The following is a 7,440-nucleotide window of genomic DNA, read 5'->3' as shown; positions in this document are numbered from 1 at the left end:
TGTGTTGCACTTGTTCTTGTAATTTTGATATATCATGTAGCATTTCTTCCTCTTCTTCATGAGTCATGCTAGAGCTTTCAGGTTCCTTACTAGGTGTTTGCATTTTCTTTCCTCGGGGCATCAGTTACCGATAATAATGCTTTACTATGCCCTTTGAATTCCGTTAAACCAAGCTTACACAAAAATTAAAAAAAAAAACTACACACCTTTTTTTTCACTTTATAGAAGCCTGATATTGAATCTGATGTATCTCTGTAATTTCGAATCATCCATTTCTGAAATTGTGACCTGTAGTAGCCTTCTGTGTCCTCTTTCCAATGCCACAAGTCTGACCCAAATTGGATTCTCCAAGGAAGAGTTATGTGAAATCTCCCACAGTGACTTGATTTTAGACTAGTTCAGTAGAGCGAACTTGTACGACGTGCCACGAGTCACTGTTTCAACCTTTGAATCTGAAACACACATACAAGAAACTACAGTCCATCCTCTTTCTGTACCTTCTTACGAAATTTCAATCCGATCCCCAGAGAGAAAGTTATGACGATTTTCCCCAGGTCACCTGTTTTGAATGTAATTCAGGAGTCTGCAAAAAGACCAACTTCCTCAGATCATATCTCCGTAAATATCGCATGAAAAGCTCTGAAATTCGGACCCAAGGTTCAGTATGATTTCTTCTCAAATGGGTTTTTTTTGCGACTTCTGAAACGTCACAGAAAAAAAGTTATAGCGAAAATGCCACGATGACCTGTTTGGAGCAGCGAAACCCTAGAATCCAAAGCTCTGATACCAAATGTTATGAAACCAGCTCACAAAAAGATAGAAAAGAGAGATCCACGCCTTAGAATTCAGCCTCTTCGAGGGGGAAACCTCCTTTACATTACATAAATGAACAATTCTTGGATGATACAAATGACAAAACCTCCTTTCTATATATAGGAGTCTAAGGAGTCACAATATAATCCAGCCGACCTAACAATAATAATATAAAGCCACAAAAATAACAATAGAGGGATTCTATGGGGCACAGAAATAACAACAAGGGGGTAATAGGGGCACAACAATATAAATAAGGGGTATAACTACAATAGTAATGGGGTAATCACTAGTATTATAGGGACCCAACAGAGATGCTCCTGGTGTTATAAGCCCTGAGAAATGCATTGCAACAGTTCCCAAACTGACAGAGATAATAGAGATTAGTATTGTTGTTTGCCTATCAAAGTAAGTAGAAATATTCCTAAAAAAGATGTAAGAGCGATGAATCTTCCCACTACTTCTGTTTCTTTAGTATGCTATAATAATATGCTCTAAGAGTTCTGATGAGTTGAAGGGATGGAGGAGTGTTAGAGCATATGAAATTAGAAGACAATGATAGTTTTATTGGTAACGACTATCCCATCCAAATTCTCAGTAGTGATCATAACTTTGTAATTTAAATTGTCTATCATCCTTACTAATCCGCTCAAAATCGAAGGGCTTCTCATATTTTTCCCCAGTGGCTTCCCACTCATCCTCCGATATTGCTTGAATGCCGTGGGAAAATTTAGCGTCATGGAATTTTTTGTAAATGTCTTTAAACAAATGTCGTATTTCTTCCTCTACCTGCTTGTGGTTAGCGACCTCCTATTGGAATTTATCAAACTTGAGGGCCTACATTCTCAATAACATTGTCATATCCCCTTTGTCACCCCCACACATCTCAGAGAAGCCTAAATTTCCACTAGAATTGGAGGCACTCTTAGCGGTTTCATGGTGCTAGTATTGGGTTGTTCCCATGGAGGCTGTGAGGGCCTCCTGCAACTGTAGTTCGTAGGCTTAACCGAGGTCACTATTGGGTATTTGGGCTACTGAAAGGGATTCTCAGTTCAAATCCAGATGAAGATCCAACCTATTATGTTAAGGTTGATGTTTAAGGAAGGCCGCAAGCTTGGAAACTGTAAGGTATTATTATATGTAACTTTATTGATATTCATTGTAGCAGTGGGTATGAATATTGAATAATATAATGAAAATCTGAGCATTAATTGTTGAATAGACCATTGTGAGTGAGTGATAGTGGTGACAAGAATATTTTTACCTCTTAGTATGAATAGTGCTCCGTAACCATAACCTCTTTTTCTCATTGTTACCAAATGCTAATAACTATCAAGACTTTGGTCAAAGGTTATAGTTTCACTTGATGGTGTAAATAAACCTACCAACACCCATTTCTGCCCTCGGTTCGTGCTTGAAGATTTTTTCTCAAAGAAGAGTGGATTAACTAGTACTCTTGAAACATAAGGTGGAGTTGCAATAAACCTTTTTTGAAGTTTTTAAATTTCTAAGATTGACAATTTATTAGAATTCTTGAGAATTCTAATTGTTTCAATTGCTAAAATCACAATTAAATTCAACAAATACACTCTCACAGATATTCAAACCTCTCTGCAAGATGCACAAGAATAGATTGATTTTTTGCAAGTTTAATCTCAACTATAGAAAGAGGAGCTATAACAGAAAAGACATCCTTCTGAACTTGTTTTTGTTCAGAATAATTACCTACTTGAACTTGAAATAGGATCCTATCAATAGCCAGCAAGCCATCAAGTCAGTAAAGTTGAGGTTAATTTAGATCAAGTGTTCATTTCATAAGCATATTTGAATACAGGTGTGGAAATCTAGCTTGCACTTCCCAAGCCAATCATCAAACCTTGGGAATAGCTTGTCCATAACAAGCACAAAACCAGACTTGGATACGATGAGGAGGTTTCCTTTCACATTCTAAATAAATCAAATCCCATCCAGTTTCAAAATGCTGGATTTTTTCATGATAGTTCACCTTCAACTATTTTAGATTATGCTCCTCCACAATCACAACCAAAAGTTGTTAAATGCCAACACTATGACCAAGTTGGCCATATGAAAGATCATTGTTTTGTTCTTCATCCATGTGAGCATTGTCATAAAACCACTCATTCTTCAAACAAATGCTTCAAAAACAAACCTCTTGCAAGAAAAAGATTCATCTTGGATGGATCACTTCTTGGAGCTGGGCTTCAACAGCTAAGAAGACATTTCAGTCATATGTCAAAACTTGTTGTAGAGTATTGAACAATCTTGCAGTTGAGTTTTATCCACCATATGAAATTAGAGCATATGAAATTAGAAGACAATGATATTTTTATTGGTAATGACTATCCCATCCAAATTATCAGCACTAATCATACCTTTGTAATACATTTTAAACTGTCTGTCATCCTTACTAATCTGCTTGACATCGAAGGGCTTCTCATAGTTTTCCCTAGTGCCTTCCCACTCATCCTTCGATGTTGCTTGAATGCTGCTGGAAAATTTAGCGTCATGGATTTTTTGTAAATGTATTCAAACAAACACCATATTTCTTCCTCTGCTTGCTTGTGGTTAGTGACCTCTTGTTGGAATTTATCAAACTCGAGTGCCTGCATTCTCAATAACATTGTCATCTTCCCTTCGTCACCACCACCCATATCAGAGCATCCTAAATTTCCACTAGAATTGGAGGCACTCTTAGCAGTTTCATGACACTAGTATTGGGTTCTTCCCATGAAGGCTGCAAGGGCCTCATGAAACTGTAGTTTGTAGGCATAACCAAGGTCACTATTCGCTATTTAGGTTGCTGAAAATTCTCTGTATTGGATGGACTTTGTATCCATGTCCAAATTTTCCATCCTTTGCCAAGAAAAAATGATTGTGAGGAGATTAGATAAATTTGAAATTGATTATGGTGAGGTGATTGAATAACTTGTAAGTTCAAATCTAGATGAAGATCCAACTATTATGTGAAGGCTGATGTGTTAAGTAAGGCTATAAGCTTAGAAAATATAAGGTATTATTATATGTAGCTTTATTGATATTCATTGCAGCAGTGGGTATGAATATTGAATAATATAATGAAAATACGAGCATTAGTAGTTGAATAGACCATTGTGAGTGAGCGACAGTGGTGACAAGAATATTTTTACCTCTTAGTATGAATAGTGCTCCACAACCATAATCTGGGTGTTACCTCTTATTCTCATTGTTACCGAATGTTAATAACTATCAAGACTTTTGTTAAAGGTTACAGTTTCAATTGATGGTGTAAATAGACCTGCCAACACCCATTTCTACCCTTGGTTCATGCTTGAATATTTTTGCTCAAAGAAGAGTGGATTAACTAGTACTCTTGAAACATAAGGTGGAGTTGCAATACACTTTTTTGAAGTTTTAAATTGCTAAGATTGATAATTTATTAGAATTATTGAGAATTCTAATTGTTTCAACTGCTAAAAGCACAATTAAAGTCAACAAATACACTCTCACAGATATTCAAACCTCTCTGCAAAATGCGCAAGAATAGATTGATTTTTTGCAAGTTGCATCTCAGGTATAGCAAGAAGAGTTACAATAGAAAAGACATCCTTTCAAAATTTTTTTTGTTCAGAATAATTCCCTACTTGAAATTGAAACAGGATCCTATCAATAGCCAGCAAGCCATAAAGTCAGTAAAGTTGAGATTGATTTAGATCAAGTTTTCATTTCATAAGAATATTTGAATACAGGTGTGGAAATCCAACCTGCACTTCCCAAGCCAATCAACATACCTTGGGAAGAGCTTGTCCATAACAAGCACAAAACTAGACTTGGATATGATAAGGAGGTTTCCTTTCACATTCTAGATAACTCAAAGCCCATCCAGTTTCAAAGTGCTAGATTTTTTCATGAAAGTTCACCTTCAACTGTTTTAGATTATGCTCCTCCACATTCACAACCAAAAGTTGTTAAATTCCAACACTGTGACCAAGTTGGCCATATGAAAGATCACTATTTTGTTCTTCATCCATGTGAGCACTGTCATAAAACCACTCATTCTTCAAACAGATGCTTCAAAAACAAGCCTCTTGCAAGAAAAAAGATTCATCTTGGATGGATCACTTCTTGGAAATGGGTTTCAACAGCCAAGAAGACATTTTAGTCATATGTCAGAACTTGTTCTAGAGTATTGAACAATCTTGCAGTTGATTTTTATCCATAATCTCACCTTGTACCTGAAAGGGGGGAAGTGATGGTTGTCTACAAGTTTCACAGCCACATCAAGCAAGCTTGAGCCACAACCTACCATACCAGATTCAGAGTTGTAACCAGAGACAAAGATGCACCTGAGCATGCCTTCAATTGGTGATGCCTCTTCAAATAATTGGGGACACTTCCTCTAGTACAATACTTCAACTTATTTCCAGTTTGGAAGAGATCCAGGAATTGCATTAATAATTCCAGAGTTGGTGGTCATCCTTAAATCACTGCAGGTTGTAAACCTCCCTTTTTCAGGTTGAAGGTATCCCTCTCCAAAGCATTAGGGACACTTCCTCTTGTAGAACTTTTCAACTTCTTGCCAGACTTGGAAGAGTTCTGGGAACAACACTAAGCATTCTAGTGCTGGTGGTCCTCCTTAAATCACTTACTTATACCAACGTTTCAGAGAGCACATTCGGCCTAGTGCTGCCATGGATTTTTGCACATTTTGTATCACATCTCTCTTCTTAGTCTCATACATACCCCTTCAGATTAAGGGGGGGGGGGAATGTTGGACACCTAATCTCCTATGGGTAGGTGTGGAATATCAACAACCACTGGAGTCCAAGAGACAACTTGGAATTTGAATCCAAGGGTCACACCAATGTACTATATTTATGTATCATTGTGAATAATAGATGTAACTCAATGTTTATCATTCATATTCTACCTTTGCCTTATATGTGTTTAACATCTCATAATATATCCATCAATTCTATAATACCAAGCTCTCGGAGATTGTTTGAGTTCATATGGGGCCTTCTTTAATATGGATACTAGTGAAAATAATTCATCATAGTCTTCTCCCTCTTTCTTGGATAATCATCTAAACATGAATATTTCCTTGTATTTGTCAAAGCTCCCATCTGTTGCATGATTGATCTTGTAAATCCACTTTGAGGTTACCATAGACTTTCCTTTAGGTCTTAGAACAATTTCCCAAGCATCATTTTTTATAATATATTGGTATTCCTCCATCATTGCATCCTTCCACACTTCTGAAGCACTCTCTTCCTCAAAGTTGGAAGGTTCGAAGACAATCACGTTAGTCATTAAAGATACATAACCATAATACCTCTTATGTCTCTTAGATTCTTTGAAGGTGCCTTGTGGAGCCACATGTCCTTCTACATCTTACAAAGTATTTTTTAGTGAAGCTTGCCTTTTTCTATTTTTGGGAACAACCACAGGATCCAATAGTTCACAAGGTCCTTCTGGCATACCTTCATGATCTTGACGATGTTTGGAGGAGGAGGGAGGATTTGTATCTTATTTTTTAGGAGCTAGATGCTTCTTCTCTTCATCTTTAGTGTCTGGTTGTTCTTATCTAGATTTACTATAAGCTGTATATTTATCAAAAGTCACGTCTCTACTTACAACCACATATCACCACCCTGGAACATAGATCCTATAGGATTTTGATGATTCATTGTACCCAAAAAATATTTCCTTCTTACCAGAAAGATCTAATTTGTTTCTCTTATCCTTGGGTACATGTATTAACATTAAACAACAAATAATTGTCATATGATCAACCTGTGGTTTCTGACCTGTGAATGCTTCTTCAAGATTCTTACCTTCCAAAAGCCTATCAGGACTTCTACTTCGGATGTAGACATTTATCTTGGAAATTTTTCCCCGCAAGAAAATTCGTACATCTTGATCATGAATCATCGTCTTCATGGACTCTTCAATATCTTGTTCTTTCTTCTGAATACATTCTATTAAGGATTGATTTTTATTTACATCAACAACTGCCTATTGTTGTTGTGGAACACTATGATCTTGGGGTTGTATTTGAATATGTTCCATTGCCTCTTTGATTTTGTTTTTAGCGTTGCTCTCTAATATTCATAAAGAAAAAAATACAACTTTCTAATTCAAAGGGAATGGAATACCAATTCAACTAAAATAAAAAGAAAAACGTAGCCACACTAGGTTAAGATGAAAAAATTCATGAATGGAGAATAAAAACCCACCACTTATGTTCTATAATTTATGTACTGAAGATTATATAGATTCGCTTGAATGTTATTCTTCGCACTTATAGGAATAAAAATCAACAGAAACATGGAAATGGTGAGAGTGTCACACCAACCAATATGTGGTTGATGATATTTTCAAAATAGGTACAAGTGAGGTGCGAGGCGAATTGTTTTGTTATGTTTTCTCTTCATGGATTGATGGTGTATTATGGGGATAGATGCATTTGAATTAGAAGATCTAATAGAAAAAAAACCACCTTGACAACTCAAAATGGAGAAACACAATTTTAGGTTTCTTAATAGTTGTGAATACTAATTAAATAGATATAGTATTTTAGAATGGGAGAAACATGGTTTTAGGTCTCTTAATAGTTGTATAGTTATA

At 36.2% G+C, this 7,440-nt stretch overlaps 2 pseudogenes; both read right to left on the bottom strand.

Annotated features, from left to right (window-relative positions):
• Window positions 1-1,358: 1,358 nt before the first annotated feature.
• On the bottom strand, window positions 1,359-2,208 carry LOC149201407 (uncharacterized; annotated as a pseudogene).
• A 933-nt stretch (window positions 2,209-3,141) lies between these two features.
• On the bottom strand, window positions 3,142-3,686 carry LOC149201406 (uncharacterized; annotated as a pseudogene).
• Window positions 3,687-7,440: the final 3,754 nt, after the last annotated feature.

Source organism: Pinus tabuliformis, chromosome 2_1 (genome assembly GCF_031772625.1).
Source record: "Pinus tabuliformis cultivar Carrire ecotype Pingquan chromosome 2_1, CPIR1, whole genome shotgun sequence".
In the NCBI taxonomy this organism is placed as follows: domain Eukaryota; kingdom Viridiplantae; phylum Streptophyta; class Pinopsida; order Pinales; family Pinaceae; genus Pinus; species Pinus tabuliformis.
This window is presented reverse-complemented; position numbering and strand designations above follow the sequence as displayed.